This window comes from Ursus americanus, chromosome 2 (genome assembly GCF_024610735.1).
Source record: "Ursus americanus isolate L20-20 chromosome 2, mUrsAme1.1.p, whole genome shotgun sequence".
NCBI classification, from domain to species: Eukaryota; Metazoa; Chordata; class Mammalia; order Carnivora; family Ursidae; genus Ursus; species Ursus americanus.
In genome coordinates this window covers 81,908,734-81,930,762 of record NC_142128.1, presented here as the reverse complement: position 1 = coordinate 81,930,762, position 22,029 = coordinate 81,908,734, and the positions used below count along the sequence as shown (strand labels likewise).

The window sequence follows — 22,029 nt, the reverse complement described above, 5'->3', positions numbered from 1 at the left end:
GCTCAACAAATACACACAGAGTACAATGTTGGCAATCCCAGGTATGCATCTCAGACTGGTGTCCCCTGGAGTTATGCAGTATGACACAGACCACTTACAAGATTAGACCAACAATTACAACCAAACTGAAAGTGCCTGCATACCTCCAACAAGCTAAAAAAAACCTCACAGTAAGCATTACCGTTACCTCTTCAAGACCCTTCCATCCCCCACCCTTGTGCTGTATCTAGACAGTTTGGGCAATGGGCTCCAGCTCCAGGTGGATTCTAGCTAGATTAAGCCAGTCAGGATAATCCCATCCTTTTGCCAGTGGTTAATTAAGAACAGGGCACATGACCCACGTAAGGCCAATAAAGTGTGAGGTAAGGCTTACTGGGGCTTTTAAGAAAATTCTCCCAACTTTTAAAGGAAAGTTTTAAGGGAATTGCATCTGGACGCTGTCCTGCACAGATATAAATGGGGGAACTTCTGCCACCACCTCACCACCAACCTAAGGATGAAGCCACCACATGGAGGGAAGCAGGGCCAAGAGAATCACAGGCAGTGGAGAGAAAGCCACCAGATTCAGCCAACCTGGAAGCCTCCCCACTTCTACACCACTAGCAATATGAGGCAATACAGTTCCTGATGGCTGAAGCCCATTGATTTACGTCTTCTGTTACTTCCACCCCAGAGCATCCTAACTGCAGGAGCCCCCACATCCTCCACACAATAAGATTTACTACTCCACAAGCCCGCAAAACCATTTAATTGTGTTGGCCACAGCAGGGGGAAAGTTCCTTATACTCCTCTAGATGTTTTTGGTTGTAATTCATTTGTTATACATAGACACTGGAACTTCAGTCTTGCATAAAATTATTGAGACTAGGATTCTAAGAATCCTTCATATAATGGGAAAATGACTCAACCCAAATGGAATAAAGCTAAATTCAATTAAGCGAGCAGTAAGTACTAGGTAGAGAAGGACGCACTGCAATTGGATTATATGGAAAAGGACTTGTTGCAATTAAATACAGTATAAAAAGATTTAGTGGTCATAGTAGGCACTACCACCACCATCACCGTCATCACTAAATATAATGGCTGATATTTATCGAGTTTTTAAATTCTAGATATTGCAGTAAGGGCTTTTCATGCAATAAATCTTAAGAATTCATATAATTCTTAAAAAATCTAATGAAACAAATATTATTAACTCTGCTTTATAAATGAGAAAACTGAGACTTAAAAAAAGGGTTAAGTAATATCCCCAATGTCAGGGTCCCACTATCATTAAGTAGTAGAGTATTTGATCCATGGCTGACTGACTCCGAATGCCATGCTGTCATCCACTGCACCGTACTGGGCTCTAAGAACGGTAGGACTATGACAATAATGGTAAGGATAACTTTCACTTATTGAACTCATATTCAGGACCAAAAATTCATGTTTATTAACCACCCTATAAGATAAATATTATCACTATTATCATTAATAATGGAAAGTTAAACAAGGTCACCTCGCTCGTAAACACTGACTCTGGACTTCAGTATCTGATTCCTAACTAATGTCTCTCTGGGAAGCAGTATTTTGAAAGTGGATGGGGTCTCAAATGGTCCTATTCCTTGGGTACGAGACCATCTGTGTTTTTCTTCTTTTCTTTCTTTTCTTTTCTTTTTTTTTTCTTTTTTGAGCATCTGCATGTTTTAGTGACTGTGTGTACCATGTACATTTATGTTGAAGGGGTAAAGTCCTGCATGTTGGTGATGAATTGTACCCAGCCCCTCCCCCAGGCCTGGCTTTGTGTCCTCATGCAGGTCTGGGTAGCAGATGAAGAGCTGTGGTCAGCGGCACTCTCTGAATAAGCACAGCACTGTGTGGGGGCAGAGCATGCTCCTGGCTTGGCACATAGTACCAGGCCTCCCCAGGCAGCACCACTGCCCCGATGTGTAGAAAAAGGGGAGTGACACTTGAGATCACATCATTCCCTGACAAGAATCAAGGAACTGATCTGTTCTGGGATAAAACAAGGAGGAAATAGACAGAATGAGTCTTGGGATCCCTCCACCTCCTTTCCTGGTCCCTGGGCTCTCTCTCACCACCTTTCACATCCACCCTCCAGCTGTCATGGTCCTTACACTGCCCTCTGGCTGTGGCCAAATTCCCACCTATCTTTACGATGATCTACAAAAAATTCCCCATGATTATGACAAATTCTATCCAAAAATTAAAACTGCTGGGAAAAGATTTTTTTCTGATTTGCAAAGTTTTATATATATGGAATGTCTCATATAGTGACCTATGTTGAAAAAAATAGAATTATATGAAATTGGGAGGCACCAGAAAGGCTGGACCATGTAGTCACCACACACATGCTACCAGGTAGTTCATCCTGTCTTTCTTCTACCTCTTTTTGCCACCCGACACCTGAGTTCCCCCAGCACCAGGCTCTCAGTTAGACGTGAAATCAAAATCACTGAAATTCAGTAGCACGTTCTAAGGTGCCAGTGCTCCAGGGAGCTGGGTAGGCTCTTTGACAGCCAGGCAGTGATAACAGGAGGTGAGGCAAGAAGAGGGTTCTCTGCTAGTCATGTGTGAGAAACTGCTGACACCTTGCAAACATAAGACCACCCTTTCCATCCAATTATCTTTTCCAAGCGTTTTAGTCTGATTTCTCCTATATAAAATCAGGGCCATTTTCGCTGGGACTAGTTGAACTCTATAGACAATATGGAAGCTCTGTGGCAAGACCTTCCTTATCATATAAATTATAAATACAAATTACCTCTTTTTGGACCAAGGACCATACTGAAGGCTTTACAAGCCTTCTAGCTAATCCTCTCAGCAGTCTTTAATATTTTTTTAATGAACTGAATCATTCACTCATTCATCCAATCACTTATTTATTCAACACACTTATGATGAGTACCTATTATATGCCAAGCATTGCACTAGCATCAGGGCCAAAAACAGATCAGTAAATAGATGCTGACAGGTCACTGTGATAAGTGCTCAAATGAGAACAAAGAATAAGGTGCTTTGGGAGTCCACAAAGGGCCCTGGGGAGTTGGGGAGGTTGCTTAAAAGACAGGATATTTAAACTGAGAATGTGCATTATGTAAGAATGGGCCTGGCAGAGAGGGTGGGAGTTGGGGTGGGTTGCAATTTAAATAGCGTGGTCAGGGGAGGCCTCATTGAGAAAGTGACATTTGAGCTTGATGTTCTGGCCTAATAACAGGTCATGTAAGCTCCAAGAAAGAAGGGGTAGGAGAAAACACATTGGTTAACTGTGCCTGGCTGGCTCAGTTGGTAGAGCATGCAACTCTTGATCTTGGGGTTGTGAGTTTGAGACCCACCTTAGGTGTAGATTACTTAAGTTTTTAAAAAAGAATGATACATCATGAGTTAACGAGAAAACGTCTGGCTAGAACTAAGGAAAAACATAAATTTGTAAAAATCAAGTTGTTTTCCATTAATGTAGCTGGGGACTCAGAAATCAAACAAGCTTCTGGAACTAAGGATAGCTACATTTTTATAACCTGAGTTTTACGGCTGCGCAAATTCAAATCCGCAACATAATGTACCACCAAAAAGAGCACTGAGATACAGCATAGAAATATGGTAGATATGATTCCATATTATTTATCTGGATCATCTGAACTCTTCATTCTTTGGAACAGTTAGGGCTGAAATTCAGCAATGGAGGTTTTAACTATTCAAGGCCACATCTTAGGACTCCACCTGTAATCTGTGCAGTCTTCATGTGGGTTACCATGGCATTGATTGTCTTAGCTTCATCCTAGCCAATGATATATATAAAATCATGATCTGATATGCTAATTATATTTTTACTATTTTTTTCAGTTTTTTTAAAAGACTATTTTTTAGAGCAGTTTTAGGTTCAAAGGAAAATTGCGAGAAAGGCACAGAGAGGGATGCCTGGATGGCTCAATCAGTTAAGTATCTACCTTGAGTCAGGGCATGATCCCAGAGTCCTAGGATTGAGCCCCCCTTGGGCTCACTGCTCAGAAGGGAGCCTGCTTTCTGCTTCTCCCTCTGCCTGCTACTACCCCTGCTTGTGCATGCTCTCTCTCTGACAAATAAATACAATCTTTAAAAAGAAAAAAGGCACAGAGAGTTCTCATATACTTCCTGTCCTCACACATACACAGTCTTCCCCATTGTCACCATCCCCCACCAGAGTGGTCCATTAGTTACAACTGATGAACCCGCATTGACAAAGCACCATCACCTACAGTCTAGAGTTTACTTAAGGGTTCACTCTAGGTGTCCTACATTCTGTAGGTTTGGACAAATGTATAATGACATGTATCAGCCACCATAGCATTATACGGAGTATTTTCACTGCCTTAAAAATCCTCCGTGTTCTGCCTATACATCCCTTTCTAACCGCCACAACCCCTGGCAAACACTTATCTTTTTACTGTCCCCAGAGTTTTGCCTTTTCCAGAATGTCATATAGTTGTAATTACACAGTATTTAGCCTTTTTGGATTGACCTCTTCCACTTAGTAATATGCAATTAAGATCCCTCCATATCTTTGCATGGCTTGATAGTTCATTTCTTTTTGGTACTGAATAATATTCCATTGTCTGATTACCACAGTTTATCCATTGACCTACTGAAAAACATCTTGCTTCCAAGTTTTGGCACTTACAAATAAAGCTGCTAGAAACTTCTGTCTGCAGGCTTTTGTATGGACATAAATTTTCAGCTCCTTTGGGTAAATACCAACAAACTTGATTGCTGGATCACATGGTATATTTAGTTTTCTAAGAAATTGCCAAACTATCTTCCAAAGTGGCTATATTATTTTGCATTCCCACCAGCAATGAAAGAGAGTTCCTGTTGCTCCAATTCTTGCCAGCATTTGGTGTTATCAATGTTTCGGATTTTTACCATTATAATGGGTGTATAATGATATCTTATTGTTGTTTTACATTTTTCCTGTTTTTATTAGTAAATCCTCACCAGTGAAAATCATCCAGCATACCACCATGTGGGAAACATTGCCCCGGGTAACACGCCGTCTCTACCTAAAGCGAGTAAGCCATCCAAGGTTTTAATGTTGAACGTGAAATAGAGGACACTAAAGATTACCTAAGCTATCCTCACAGTCATGGCTTGAGTCAGCTCTAAATATTCCCCGCACAGGCATTCAGCTTATGTTTGAACACCTCAATTGACAGGGATCCCACAGCCCCCAAGGCAACTATTCCAACTTTAGATAACTCTATTAGGATGTGCTTTCTTACTCTGAGCTGAAATCAATGTATGTCAACACAAAAATCAATGGACTGTGGGGAAAAGTAATTCATTTGCCTTTGCCCACTGCTGACACTTTAGAAAAAGAGGATGTAATCAACAATAAAAACAATGAAGAAAAGACAAAAATCAATATGTCTCCTGCCAAAATAGCTCTGCACTGAAATAATTCAGTGTTTTCTCAATTGACTCAGAAGACCACAGATTTTTTCCAGTGGCTTCTTTTCCTTCCTCCACCTCTTCCTTTAAAAAAAAAAAACAAAACCTCTTTGAGCTTTTTTTTCCCCGTGAAAAGCTAATTGTAACTTTCCTGCAAGCCATCACGTTCCGACTCGGGTTATTTTGGGAAGAGTCAACTCCCACAACTTCAGAAGAAGGGCAGAAAGGGCACAATATGAGGATGAATGTTTAAGGGATTCAGGAGGCGGCCTGAGGGGACTCACTGAAATATCAAGGTTCACCCAGAATCTGCAGAGGGGACACTCCCTCACATCCACACCTTCACAGTGTAGACAGAATTCCTGAGGTGATGTTCTGCACAGCAGGACCCCCTGGAAGGAACAGACTTCTGTTTCTAGTTGTCTCTCCATTGCCTTTTGCCCTTCGATCAAGCTGAAAGGCCGATCTGTAGGGATGGGGATACGGATGTCAAAGAGGTGCTTGGTTTTGCTTAACAAAGCAAAAAGTCCTCCGAAACGAATACAAGAGTAGGTGCAGCCGTGTTGCTCAGACATCTTTCCTGAAAATGAGACAGAGTGGAAACTTGTCACAGTGAAAGTGACCCGGGCTGGGGTGGGGAGGCAGAGAGGTGTTAATGCTCCATGGAGCCCCAGTCTCCCTCAGGGAGGCCCAACGAAGGACAGCACACTCCACACTGCCCAGTTCCAGCTGCTAGGAAGACTTCCCTCCAGAGTTCACCTTTGCTTTAGATGGCCCTCTCTGGCCCTTCTGCCCCTTCCACCATCCCCAGCTTTGTTGTTGACCAGTTTAATGTCAGTGAGCAAGTCAGCCCCCTCTCTGGACCTCAGTTCCCTCATCTGTAAAATGGAGATAACTGCCCTCGCCTCCAAAAGATTTATTATGAGGATCAAATAAGATAAATATGAGAAAGCACGTTTTAAGGAAGAAAGTGTTATTATCACCTACAATAAAGTTTTATCATGTCTTTTTCCTGTTTCTCAGGAAATAGGGAGGAAAAGAATAGCTGAAATGGGAATTAAACTGCCCCTCCCCTCCGCTGAGGCATCTGGGCAGAGCCTGTGATCTTCATAGGTGTTGAGAAGGCAGCATTTTACAACTGACTTCACAATAAAAAGAGGTCAAGAGTCAGCCCTCTGCAGGAACCTTATGGCCTGTGCATCCCCACAGAAACCTGTGGTTGAAGCAACAATGAAAAATTGAGTACCAGAGCAGGGATAGGAGGCATGGGGGGAAGAGCTAATGCCGTTTATAAGACAGCATTAGCGCACTAGCGCCAGGCTGCTAATTGATCTGTTCCTGTTACCAGAGCACCTGTCTCTGCAAAAACGAGGTGGCCACCAGTCCTGTCATGGTTGCTAGGAGAGTATCCAGGATCTCCAGGGTGACTTTATCTCAGCCAATGGGGAAAGAGCTTTTTGAGAACCAGGACAGTACCCACGGGAACTGCCTGCAGGACAAGAGGGGCAAGGGTTGACCCCATGGTCAGGCCTGCATCTGGAAGTCCCCAGGCCGAGAAGCTAGGCAGGAGGCAGGAAGGACATGATGACAGAGGAAGGGATGTCAGGTCCTAAAAACAGATTCTAAGCATCACTAATATGGCCCATTCAAAAGCTTCTCTCACTCTCCTCCTTCTCTGGAGCCTTCCTAGTGGGCTCAAGAGGAGACTAAGTCACCTGGCCCAGGCAGGAGGCTGAGCAGCTTAGGGGTCCAGGGCTGAGTCCTAACTGCTCTTTATTCTAGTGGGACCCGATGAGCAGAAAGGAAGCACAGGAGGCATTGAGGTGGGGCTGATGCTCCTGCCTCTTGCAGAAACATTCTGAGAGCTCCACAGACACCTGCCCTTTCCCGTTTGCAGTCTGTTTGGTCAGCTCTTCCATTCCCTCATCCAGAGACAGAAAGCCTATCTTCAGAGCTCTGAATGACCCTAAAAGTCCCAGCCATTCCTTTTGCAAGGCTGACCAGAGAGGTTTTCAAGCTAGGCAGCTTTTGCAGGCTGAACAGGTATGTTCTACTCCTGAAATAAACAGTCCAGTCTTCTCCCAATTCCCAGAAGAAAAATTAGTTAATGGAAAGAATGTTCTCAATGTTAAGATTTCTCTCCCGTAATGTTTTTCGTAAATTCTTGAGATGTTATCTCTTGTCTATATAAGAATATGGTAGGTGATTTTGTTTTAGCACAAACTTTTTAAAAATTGTTTTCTATTGAAGAATAATTGAAACACAATATTATATTAGTTTCAGGTATACAACATATTTGATATTTATATACATTATGAAATTGTCAACACAATAAGTCTAGTTATCATATGTCACCATACAAAATTTTTACAGATATTCCCTTTGCTGCATATTGCATCCCATGTCTTATTTATTTTATAACTGGAACATTGTACCTCTTGATCCCTTTCATTTATTTCATCCATTCCTCCACTCCCCTCCCCTCTGGCAACCACCAGTTTTCCCTCTGTATCTGTGAGTCTATTTCTCTTTCGTTTTGTTTATTCATTTATTTTATTGTTTTTAGATTCTATATGTAAGTGAAATCATATGGTATTTGCCTTTCTCTGACTTATTTTACTTAGTGTACTACCTTCTATGTCCATCCATGTTGCCACACATGGCAAGAATTCTTGCTTTTTATGGCTGAGTAATATTCCTGTGGGTGTGTGTGTGTGGCGTCTTTAGCCATTCATCTATCAAAGGATACCTGAATTGCATCCATACCTTGGCTATTGTAAATATAATGCCACAATGAACATAGGGATACATAAGTCCTTCCAAATTAGTGTTTCTGTTTTCTTCATATAAATACCTAGAAGTGGACTTACTGGGTTGTATGGTAATGCTGTTTTTAATTTTTCAAGGAACCTCCATATTGTTTTCCACAGTGGCTGTGCCAATTTACATTGCTATCAACAGTGCACAAGTGTTCCCTTTTCTCCTCTCCATCCTTTACATGTGTGTTATTTCTTGTCTTTTTGGTAATAGCTATTGTAACAGGATTGAGGTGATAGCTCATTGTGGCTTTCATTTGCATTTCCCTCATGAATAGTTATGTTGACCATCTTGTCATGTGTCTGTTGGCCATTTCTATGTCTTCTTTGGAAAAATGTTTCTTCAGGTCCTCTGTCCATTTTTTTATAAAAATTTATTTATTCATTTGAAAGAAAGAAGGAGTGAGAGCAGGGAGGGGCAGAGGGTGAGGGAGAGAGAGAGAGAGAATCCTCAAGCAGACACCCAACTGAGCATGGAGTCCAACTCAGGGCTCGATCCCAGGACCCTGAGATCACAACCTGAGCTGAAATCAAGAGTCGGCCGCTTAACCAACTAAACCACCCAGGCACCCCAGCTCTACCCATTTTTCATTGGATTTTTTTTATATTGAGCTGTTTGAGTTCTTTATATATTTTGGACGTTAACCCTTTCTCAGATATATCATTTGCAAGTATCGTCTGTCATTCAGTAGGCTACTTTCTCATTTTGTTGATGGTTTCTGTCACTGTGCAAATAGGTTTTTATTTTTGTTTTCGGGGTTGTTTTGTTTTGTTGATGTAGTTCCACTTAATTATTTTTGCTTTTGTCCTTGTTTGAGGTGACAGATGAAAAAAAAAAGCACTAAGACCAATGTTAAGGAGCTTACTATGTTTTCCTCTAGGAATTTTATGGCTTTGGGTCTTACATTAAGTCTTTAATTCATTTTGAATTTATTTTTGTATATGGTGCAAGAAAGTGGTCCAGTTTCATTCTTTTGCATGTAGCTGTCCAGTTTCCCAGCCATTTATTGAAGATACTGTCTTTTTCCCATTGTTTATTTTTGCTTCCTTTGGTGTAGACTAATAAGCCATATAAGTGTGGGTTTATTTCTGGGCTCTCTATCCTGTCCCATTTATCTATGTCTGTTTTAGTGCTAGTACCATACTGATTTGGTTACTACAGTTTTGTTGTAGAGTTTTAAGTCTGATAGCATGATACGTCCAGCTCTGTTCTTCTTTCTCAAGACTGCTTTGGCTATGCAGGGTCTTCTGTAGTTCCATATGCATTTTAGGATTCTTTGTTCTAGTTCTATGAAAAATGTCATTGATATTTTCATAGTGATGCATTAAATCTATAGATTTGGGAACGAGTATTATGGACATCTTAACAATACTGATTCTTGAAATCTCTAAGCAGAGTATATCTTTCCATTTATTTGTTTTGCCTTCAGTTTGTTTCATCAATGTCTTAGAGCTTTCAGAGTGCAGGTTTTTCACCTCCTTGGTTAAATTTATTCCTAGGTTATTTTCTTTTTGATGCAGTTATAAATGGGATTATTTTCTTAATTTATGTGGTAGTTCATTATTAGTGTATAGAAATGCAACAGATTACTGTATATTGGTTTTATATCCTGCAACTTTACTGAATTCATTTGTTAGTTCTAACAGGTTTTGGGTGTATGCTTTAGGGCTTTTTTATGTATAGTATCATGCCATCTGAAAATACTGAGTTTTACTTCTATCTTTCCAATTTAAATGACTTTTATTTCTTTTTCTTGCCTAACTGCTGTAGGTAGGACTTCCAATACTATGTTGCATAAAAGTGGCAAAAGGTAATATCCTTGTCTTGTTTCTAATCTTAGAAGAAAAGTTCTCAGCTTTTCACCACTAAGTATAATGCTAACTGTGGGTTTGTCATATATGGCCTTCATCATGCTGAGGTATACTCCCTCTATACCCACCTTGTTGAGAGTTTTTATCATAAATGATTGTTAAATTTTGTCAAATTCTTTTTCTGCATTTATTGATATATGATTTTTTTATCCTTTATTTTGTTAATGTGGTATATCACATTGATTTATGGATATCCTTGCAGCCCTGAAATAAATCTCACTTGATCACAGTGTATGATCCTTTTAATGTATTGTTGAATCTGGCTTGTTAATATTTTGCTAAAAATTTTTGCATCTATGTTCATCAGGAATATTGACCTGTAGTTTTATGGGAGGGTTTTTTGTAGTGTCTTGGAATAAACTATTTATTTTGGGTTAACTAGATCTTTGTTTCCATGCTATATTACAAAAAGTACTATGAACGAACTATAGATGCCCCACCATCTGAACAAATTATGAGAACAAGTGTTCTATCTTTTAACTTAAAGCAAAAGGAATCTTGAGGGAGGTGCCTTTACTGTGGCCATAGTTACCACCTTCATCGGGGTTACCAAAGGTAAAAAAGCCATGGTTTTTAAAAATATATACCATCTAACAAGCCCAGCTGATGGCGCTGATTCTCACTTCATGGAGAAAAATGGAGCAATCAGAAAATAATTCCACAAACTCCCATAACCATATCTGCCCACATACCACATAGTTTATCTTCCCAAATAATACTGTAGATGAATCCAACATGCCTCTATCTAAAGTCAACCCCTCCTTCTTGACACAAGTTTCTCTTACTCAAGGACAATGCTTCACTAATTCTCTTTCTCTTACACATCATCAATTTTTCATTCTCTATTGGACTATTTCCATCAACATATAAACATAGTGGTATTTCCCCATCTCAGAAAAAACACTTCATTCACCAGCTATTACCCCATTTCTGTGCTCCTCTCTGCAGAAAACTCTTCAAAAGAGTTGTCTATATTCATTGTCTCAGCACTCCTCATCCCAATATTTTTTACAACAACTTTAATCAAACATTTCTCTTTACAGCATTTCTTAAGGTCACCAATAACCTCTATATTGCTAAATCCAATGATCAATTCTTCTTGTTATTCTTGGTGTGGTAATCAACTTCCAAAATGACCCCCCACCTCCTGGTATTCATGCTCTCCTGTAGTCTCTTTCCAAGAATATCCAGAGTTGATGGTATAACACTTCCAAAATTAGGTTATAGAAGACTGTGACTACCCTTCAGGTGTTCTCTTGCACTCTCTTTCTCTTGGATCACATGAGAAGCTACTACCATGTCATGAGGCCACACAGAGAGCCAATGGAAGAGCCCACATGGTGAGGAACTGAGGTATCTGACCAACAGCCTGTAACTGAGGACTTCCAAAACCTGCAAGAATTTGGAGCAGGATTCTCCAGCCCCAGGCAAGACTTGAGATGACTGCACCCCAGCTGACAGCTTGACCACAACCTTGCAAGGGATCTTGAGTCAGAGGCACCCACCTTAGCCACTCCCAGATTCCTGACCCTCAGAAATTTTGTGAGATAGTATTTGTTACTTTAAACTACGGGGTGGGGGAATGGGATAGGCTGGTGATGGGTAGTAAGGAGGGCACGTATTGCATGGTGCACTATACGCAACTAATGAATCATAGAACTTTACATCAAAAACCAGGGATGTACTGTGTGGTGACTAACATAATATAACAAAAAAATACTATTATAATAAACAAAGCAAAAACAAAAAAAAAAAAAAAACCAAACTACTAAGTTTTGTAGTGATTTGTTACACAATAGGTTACTAATATATTTGACCTGTCACATTATTTGACACAGTAGATCACTCCTTCCACCTTGAAATACTTTCTTAGTTTGGCATCCATTAAACCACTCTCTTGGTTTTCCTTCTACCTCATGGATCAATCCCCCTCAACTTCCTTGATTCTTATACTTCTGCCCAACTTTTTTTAAGTTGAGGCCCAGAGCTGGCCCTTGCTACTCTTCTATGTTTACTCATTCCCTTGGTGACTTCATCCAGCTTCATGGCTTTAATCATTACCAATTATATGTTATCAATTCCCAAATTTATATCCCAGCTCAGATCTCCTCTCCCAAACTTCTTACTCACGTAACCAACTGTCTACATGACTTTTCCACTTGGATATTTAATATTCAGCTCCAATTCAACATGATCAAAAGTAAACTCCTAATTTTCTCCACCCAAACCTGTTCCCATATGCTTCTAAATTGGTGGCATCCTCCTAGTTGCTCAGATTATCCTTGATTCCAATCTTTTTCTTATACTCCATATCCAATCATCAAAGAATCCTATGACTCTACCATCAAGAATATGAGCTCCAGTTCCTTCTCATCTACCACTGCTACCATTCTGGTTCAAGCTACCATCATCTCTCAACTGGACACAGCAATAGCCTTCTAACCGGTCTCCCTGTTTCCACCCTTGCCTTTCTGCAGTCAGTTTTGGACACAGTAGCCAGTGTGCAATGTGATTCCCTTAAATAGGCAGATCTCATTGTTCTTCTCTACTCGGCATCCTGTGATATATCCTCATTTCATTTAGAGTAAAAGACAAAGCCCTTCCAATGGCCAGCAAAGCGCTATATAGTCTGGCTCGTCTCTTACTCCCCTGACCCTTCTACCCACCCCCCTTACTCTGTTTTAGCCACACTGACCTCCAAGCTGTTCTTGGAACATGCCAGGCACACTCCCACAGCATTTGTACTGCTCTTTCTTCTGCATGGAATGCTCTTCCCCTAACATCATTATGACTCAGTTCCTCATCTTCTTCAAGTCTTTGCTCAAATACCACCTTCTCAATGAAGAATGTCTTGCCTTCCTATTTAATACAGCACACTGCTGCCACCCCTGGCACACCCAAGCCTCCTTATACTACTTTCATTTTCCTCTTTTTCTATAGCACTTAGCATCTTTTAACACACTAGAAACTTTATTCATTTGTTAGTTTATTGTCTATCTTCCCTTGCTAAAATTTAAACTACAAAATGGAAATACCTTTATTTTATTCACTGATAAGCTCTAAGCCTTTAAGACAGTGCCTGACATATATGTGACACTAAAAAATAGTATTGAATAAATGAATTTATAACTATTATCTATAATTATTATGAAAGTTCCACAATTTTTTTTACTATCCACATTTTACAGGTGTGGAAACTGAGGAAAAGGGAATTAGCATTTCTCAGTCTTACTACGTGCCAAATACTATATATACATTATCCTATGTATTCCTCCTATGTTCCAAGGCTCAAATAAGTTAAGTAGCTTCCTAAAGTCACACAAGTGGTGAGGAGTCAAGCCCTGATGTGAATCCAGGTCTGGCTGGCACTAAAGCCTCTGGGGATACTCCTACTACTCTTCTCATTAGTTCTTCAAATATCTACCACACCCTGGACTATTCAGAGATCAAAAGTCACCTGAAACAACTATCTTTGGCCCAGAGAATCCAACACATCACACTTTCATGACATCCCTTAAGGGTCCCATCTGAAGACCAGCAGCTCATCTCTACCTTTCTTCCTACTCCCTGGTGCAGGCACCAATCCCACCTGTGACACATGGTGACTGGCAGTCACACAAACAGCTCCAGTTCGTCAAGCCCACAAACCTGGGAAGAGGTTCTTGGTATTCACTTTTCAAAACTTGCAAACATTTTTCCAAATATTTGAAATATCAGGGCTTTCAAAGCCTTTGAGAGATGAGCATACATTGGCCCACAATTTCTTACTGTCGCCACCAGAAAAGAGCACTAGCCCTTCATCAGTGCCATCCTCAAAGACTTGAAGACAGCATAAAATCAGTGACGACATTGACAACCACAGGTAATAATAACTAACATTGTATTGGCTCTTATAACATGATAGACATTCCTGAATGCTTCCATACGTTATACCTCATTTAACCTTCACAACAACACTATAAGGAAGGTATTACTATTAATCCCATTTTACAGATGAGAAAAACTGAGTCGTTAGAGGCTCAGTAACATTCCCAAGGTACCATAACAAGTAAGCAGTACAGCCACAATTTGAACCCAAACAGCCTAGCTTCACAGCCTATATTTAACAGATACACCACACTTCAGCAGGAAGGCAAGTGGAACATGTAAATACCGCCTGCAGCAGTTGAAGGCTCCAGCACTGCACAGAGCAAATCCATTCATACTCACAGACGATATCTAGATGGGAAGCAGACTGACATATCTTCTAACATAGCTATCCACAGTTAATTCCCTTATCATTTCACAGACCCCATCCTTACCTTTCTAAAGAGCCAGCCCTACATTTTCCACGACATCAGTCATCTATTATTCATTGCTAAACATGACATTTTACAATTGCCACCATCACACACTATCTTCGCGTTAAGCTTTCTCAGTCTGCTCCCCATCTCAGCCTGTCTCACCACTGTCTTTTTTTTTTTTTTTTGCCAGCTACCCATTAATTAAGGGCAGCCTCCATTTCCTCCAAGAGCCACAATTTCATATTTGCTTCCAGTGATTGTATTGTCTTATTCCTAAAGCACTCCCTTTGGAAGGCTCACTAATCATTGATGACACACACTTATACTTGCCTCGCCTTTTCTTCTTTTTAAAACACTGACTGCTTGATTTTTAGGACTGCATAAATTTCCACTCACTGGGTGTCGGTCAGCATCCACTCTGTGCCTGCATATAGCGGTGACACCTTTGAAATCTCTCTCTTTGAAAAAACTATGATTTAACCAAGAAGTGAAAGCAAATCTAAACCTTTTAAGATTTCTAAAGAGAGAAAGATTCCTGTGGGCTGGAGGAACCAGGAGGGCTTCATGGAGGAGGTGAGAACTGAGCTGTTGTTGTTGTTGTTGTTTTAAGAGAGAGGAGAGAGTGGGGAGGGGAGAGGCAGAGGGAGAGGGAGAGAGAATTCTAAGCAGCCTCCATGGCCAACACAAACAAGGCTCAATCTCACAACCCCAAGACCATGACCTAAGTCGAATGCCCAACCGAGCCACCCAGGCATCCTGGATTGAGCTATTCTTAAAGAATAGAAAGAATAGGAAAATAGGATTTGGCCAAAAGGAATCTTACATGCAAAGGTAAGGAAGTTGAAGTTAGTAAGGCTTAGTCAAGTATCAGAAAAAAGATTTCCAGTGGAGAAACATAGGGGATAAGATCAGAGGAAATTCTAAAAGGCTTTAATGTCAAATGAAAAGACACTGAGACTGTACTATGGAAGCACCAAACTGCCTGTGTTTTAACACCCTCTATGCTGACCTGTATAGAATTCTTTTAAAAATAATATTCTATGCATATCATCCCAGGGTCAACAAGAGGCCAAGAAAGGACTCTCCTTCATTTACCAGCCCTTGGCCCAGATCTGTCCCTCCACTACACACACACACACACACACACACACACACACACACACACACTTGGAATCACTGACCAGATTCTTGGGCTATGGCACTTTCTGACACACAATTTCAGCAGCTTTCTGTTCCACCCAGGAGTCAAACCCAGTTTGCATATATTATTCAACGAGAGCCTGAAGATATTCCATAAGCCAAGAGTTTATTGCACCCTGGCCAACTGCCTTGGCCCCCAGCCCCACATGTGCCCCAACCCCTACAAGGTATTTCAGAATACCAGGGGGAGCTTGGTTCACCTGTGACTCAACCCCTGAGAGGCAGGGTCTCCAAGCTCAGGATCACTTCAGTTTTTATCAGCATGGTGATTCCTAAGCTTAGCTGATTCTCACAAAGGATACCTCAGGATACAACTCACAATCCATAGAGTGGGTTTCTGAAACCAGGTCACTGGGTCTTAGCTCTAGACCTCTGGACCCTGCCAGAAACCATTCCTGGGGCTGAGTGGTTATGACTCCTGCCTTAAGCTGTATTTGCCACCTTCCAGTTCATATGATGAAGCCCTATTCCCCCAATGTGACTACATTTGGAGATAGTAATTAAGAGGTAATTAAGGTTGTCTTAAAGGATGAGGACATAAAGTGGAGTGCTGATAGGACTAGTGCCCTTTTAAGAAGAGACACCAGAGAGCTCTCTCCCCTTCTCCCTCTCTCTCTGCCATATGAGGCCATGGCAAGAAGGCGGCTGTTTGCAAGCCAGGAAGAGAGCTCTCACCAGACACCAATTCTGCCAGCACCTTCATCTTGGACTTCCATCTCCAAAACTGTGAGAAATACACATGTTGTGTATTGTATGTTGTTTAAGCCACCCAGCCTAAGGCACCTTATCATGGCAGCCCAAGCAGACTAAGACAACTCCTATTTCCAGAGTCACACCACGTTATAGACCTGGGGCTGCAAACACCCAGAGTCCTAATATAATAATGCTAGAAAGAATACCAGATGAAGACCCAGCAAATTTCCTTTTGCTTAGTTTCACTGAGGACTCCACATGTCCCAGACTTTTCTGGATTTCCATCTTCATTCTCCATCTCTATCTCTGGAAATATAACCACCCTCCTCATCCCAGTTCCTTAGTGCCCCCTGTGATTGTCCCTAGGCTGATTCACTCATCCATGCTAATGCAATAGCTAATAGGCTCCTCCTCTCAAGTTAACACATCTGCTCAGGAGTCTGCCAAAGGCAACACTATGCCCCAAAGTAAAAACATCTTACATCTTACCTGGTAATTTCAAGCTAATGGGTCCTTAGGAAACCACAAATCACAGCCCACAGAACCTTGCCCTGAAAATCTAAGGGTGGTCATCCCAATAGGGGGATGGGTAATCAGATAACTGGGAAAGTCTTGGTTTTTCCAGACTTTCTCAAAGGGTTCTCTGAGCCAACCCCTACTGGGCTTCCTCCCCAGGTTGGAAAGAGAAAGGTCAGAGTTTACGACCAGCAACACAAGTCCCCCAGAGTTTACCAGGTGCCTCTGGCAGCAAGGGCTCAGCAAGAAAGAGTGTCAGTAGCTACCCTGGTGTGTACTGGTAGTCTACAAATGAGTTGCCATCACAGCTGACAGCTTGCCAAGCTTCCCTATGGCCACCCCTGATCATACCCCTCTATGCAACCTAAACCTCACGTTGGATGGGAATAAATTGACTCTGCTCTGTAATCCTGACCCTGCCTTCCTCCACTTCTCCCTACAAATAGACAGATTGCCCTTCAAAGCAGGTCAGCACCAGGCCCCAGCCACAAGCATCCATCCTCTCCCATCCCCAGTGTCTAGCCCCTAGCTTTCATCCCTGCCCCAAACAGAAGGAGCCAGTGGAAGTGAGGAAGCTGCCACAAAGAGAAGAGAGTGAGAAAGCTTGTGGAAACTGTCATCCCTAATGACATATTTTTGGTATTGTTTTCTCTGTGGTAAAATAGACATACATAAAATTCACCATTTTAAAGTATACAATTCAAAAGCATTAAGCATATTCACAATTTTGTGCAACCATCACCACTCTCCTGTTTGACTTTTTCATCACTTCAAAGGAAACTCTACTCATTAAGCAGTCTCTTGCCAATCCCCCTCACCCAGCTCCTGGCAACCACTAATCTGCTTTCTGTCTCTATGGATTTGCCTATTTTGGATATTTCATATAAATAGAATCATACAATATGTGTCCTTTTACCTTTGGTTTCCATGATGATGTTTTGATGCATGTTGATGACCTTGAGGGTTTAGGCTCTAATGACAAGAACAGGGTCCTGTCTGATAGACCCAAACATCAGCCTTATGTGTATTGATGACCTTGAAGGTCTAGGATCTAAAGACAAGAACAGGGTTCTGTCTAACAGACCCAAACATCAGCCACAGAGAACCTTGGGAAACACGGCTCACCTGCCTGTAGACATAGAAGGTGAGTACCTCTCACTCTAGGCACTGCAGTCAAGGCCCTGTGAAGCCTCAAGAGATCTAAATCAGAGGCAAAGCCACAGCTTTCCCAAATGAAAGTCTTCAGTTTAAAGGAAATGACAGGAAGGCAAAGGAAAGGTCTAGGACAGTCCAGGAAGGCTTCATGGAAGGAGCAGCACTGACTCTGGTCCTGGAAAGATGGTCAGGACCACAGAGACAGCATTTAAGTGCCACCTGTATATGGACACTCCCAAATGTCTACCTCCACCTTTGGCTTTGTCCCCGAACTCCTGACTTGTGTACCCAAATGCCCACACAGCATCTCCACTTGGGTGTCTGATAGGCTTCTCCAAATTAAAACTTTTGACGTCCCTGCCCTCTACATTTTTTTTCTATAAATTTTATCTTTTTATTTTATTATGTTAGGTTAGTCACCATACAGTACATCATTAGTTTTTGATGTAGTGTCCCATGCTTCATTGTTTGCATCTAAGACCCAGTGCTCCTTGTAATACATGCCTTCCTTAATACCCATCACTGAGCTACCCCATCCCCCTACCGCCTTCCCCTCTGAAACCTTCAGTTTGTTTCCCATAGCCCATAGTCTCTCATGATTCATCTCCCCCTCTGATTTCCCCCCTTCAATTTCCCTTCCTTCTTTCTCCTAATGTCCTCCATGCTATTCCTTATGTTCCACATATAAATGAAACTATACAATTGTCTTTCTCTGCTTGACTTATTTCACTTAGCATAATCCCCTCCAGTTCCATCCATATCATGCAAATGGTGGGTATTCATCCTTTCTGATGGCTGAGTAATATTCCATTGTATATATGGACCACAACTTCTTTATTCACTCATCTGTTGAAGGGCATCTCGGCTCCTAGTTAAAAATAGAGCTACCCTATGACCCAGCAATTGCACTACTGGGTATTTACCCCAAAGATACAGGCGTAATGAAAAGAAGTGCCACATGTGCCCTCTACATTCGTAAAAATCTGTTTTTCCATCAGTGTCTCTTGTCTCAGTAAATGGCACCACTGTTCATTTGCCCAGGTACTCAAGTCAAAGACCTTGGGAATCATCCTTGACTTCTCTCTTTCCTGAACACCCCACATTCAATCCATCAGCAAACGTACTGGCTCCATCTTCAAAATATGTTTAGAATCTGACCATTTTTCACCAACAGCATCACCACTAAACTACACCAAGTCACCACCATCTCTCACCTACACTACTGTAACAATTTCCTAACTCATCTCTTGGCCTCCACCCCTGCCCACTAGAGGCTATTTCTCACAAACAATTAGCATGATTCTTTTACAATGCATTGTTCAAAACTTTCCAATGGCTTATCATCACATTTAGAATAAAATCTATAACCTTGTGTGTCACCTGCAAGCCCACCAGGATTTGTTCCTACTTGCTTCCTCCACTCCTATCGCTCTTACTTTATTCACTATACTCCAGCTGCACTGTCTTCCTTGCTCTTCCTGGAACATCTCTGCCTCAGGACATTTGCATGTGCTGTTTTCTTTGCCTGAAACACTCCTCCCCATGATATTCACGTGGCTTGCTCCTCACTTCAGATCTTTTTCATATGTCACTCCTACAGAACAGAAAGACCTTCCATAACCTAAACACACCCTCTTATCATGTTTTATGTCCTTAGACAAGTTTTATTTTTCCTAGAACTAATAATTAATTGGGCAAAATATATATATACACACACACACATAAATGATTTCATAAAATTAGGCATGACTTGGCAACAAATAAATACACACAGTATGTACATACACACACATATATGTATTCATCTTCCCCACTAGACTATAAACTACGAAAGAGCAGCTTATTTACCTTACTCACCACCATGTCTTCAATGCATAGAACAGTATGTGCCATATAATAGAAACTTACTAAAAAATTTTTTAAAAATGAACATGAATAGTGTAAATTGAGTGTGTCAGGGCCACAAAGAGAGCATTTTTGTATAAACAGAAGTCAGGAAGTTGTAGGAAACAGACCTCTTCTTCAAACTCCTTGCCTTACAGTGGTGAAATAAGGTCTTCACTACCTGGCCCCTCCCATCTTTCTGATCTCTCACATTTCATCACATCCAATCCATGGTGCTCTGCCCACCCGGCTAACCCCAGTAACTTTGCCCATAGAGTAGCTGCTCCCTGTTCTCCAGACAGCCATGCTCTTGTAACCTCCTGTTTTGTTTTGTTTTGTTTCATGAATAAAGATTTTGATCTCAGCATTGTTCATAATTGAAAAATTGGAATCCCAGGAGTGGAACAAAGTTTAAATGGTCAATTCATATAATTGAATATTTTGAATTCATTAAAAATTTGTTTTCAAAAACATTCAGTCATGTGGGAAAATTCAAAATTTTGGTGTAATGTAATGCAGAATTTGTTTTTCCTGGGAAGACCCTGGACTTTTCCCCTTCTCACTGTAAAATACCCCTTGAGTGAATGAATGTCCCTCCACCAGGCCATGAGAGATTAAAAAGAAGCTAACAGATCTCTATGCTGCCCCTGTGTTTTCATTTCCCTTCACCCTTGTGTTCACCTGCCATTGCCTCTCACCTTCCACGCTTGGCCTGGGATTGAGCAGCCTTCCTGACAGTCCTGGGAAGAGCTGGCAGCTCCCCCTGCTCTGCCCCAGCCCCCGGTACACAGAGAGTTCTGTGAGCACATATCACACTGCCTTGTAATGACCTGTTTACAGGTTTACCTCCCTTACTAGACAGTGAACCCAAGGAGGGGATCCTGTTTTTACATTTACATTAATATCCTGCTCTACATTTAAATGTCTCTTCCCTTGCACAACAGAACCTGGTTATTACCAGGTACTCCAATCCTTGGTGAATAAATGTTTCAACCAATTAACCAAACAAGAATTCCTCTTAAGTTCACTAGTCTTTGCTAATGGCATCCCTCTGTCTAAACCAACTGTGACTCTTGGATAGCCACAAAACTGTCACCAGTGTTAAAGTGAAGTAAATCTTTAGACACTTTCAATGCATCTTTCAAGCACAGTCTGAAACTTCCATGACCCTGCTCAAAAACTTTCCACAGCTCCCTGTTACCTTATTTAATAAACTTATTAATATAGCCTTTAAGGTCTTCCATGATCTGGCCTCAACCTTCCTCTCCTGACTTAACTCCTACTTAACACCCGTATGGTCTTTATATTTCAACAAACCAAAGTTCTCTTTCCCCAGAATGTACACTTTCCAATATCTCTGCTTTTATTTCTATTTTTCTATCGTTTGAGAATCTTCTTTCTTCTTCCCCATCACTGCTTTTTGAGATTCTACTCAACTTCAATATTATTTATTCATTCATGCCACAGGTATTCACTAAGTACGTATGACATCTGGCATCATTCTAACTGCTGGGGATGTTCACAACAGTTCACTCAGCTGAATGGGACACATAAAGCCCCTTCCTTCATGGAGCTTTCCTTTCAAGTGAACAAGGTCAACAAGCTGCTTTCAGAGAGCTTATAATCTAGTGGGGAAGAAAAACATATTATGTGGGGGGTGGGGGAGGAGAGTGGGGTAGTGTGTTTGCCAAGTAGTGTCTACCTATATAAAAAGAATAATAACAAAGCTGTGTGATGAAATAGAACATGATGGGAAAGGGGAACTCCTTAGCTTGGGTGGTCATAGAGGACCTTTCTGGGGAGGTGATATTTGAGGAGAGACCTGAATGAAGTGAGGAAAGACAAATAATAAATAACAAAGAAATAAATAAGTTTTGATAATGATAAGTGCCATAATGAAGTGCCAAGGTGATATCACAGAGTAGCCATCAGTAAGGTGAGGGGAGGTACTATAGATGGGGTGGTTAGGGAAGGCCCCTGGGAAGGTGCCATTTGAGTTAAAACTGAAAGAGGCAAAGAAGAAGTCAGCCATGATAACAGCCAAGGGATGCCTATTCCACAGAGAGCACTGTCCAAAGAAGTGGGGAAGGAAGAGCTTGGAATACTCCAGGACCAGAAAGGGAACTGACAGAGCAGAGCCACTAGGAGGAAGGCAGTTTGGCACAAGGCGAGAGTGGCCAGATGGC

The 22,029-nt window shown here is 41.4% G+C and overlaps 1 protein-coding gene across 1 annotated transcript in view; it reads right to left on the bottom strand.

The window, feature by feature from the left end:
* The window catches only part of LOC148110670 (uncharacterized), a 123,207-nt gene that overhangs the window by 9,017 nt on the left and 92,161 nt on the right, over nt 1–22,029 (bottom strand). The window lies entirely within an intron of this gene.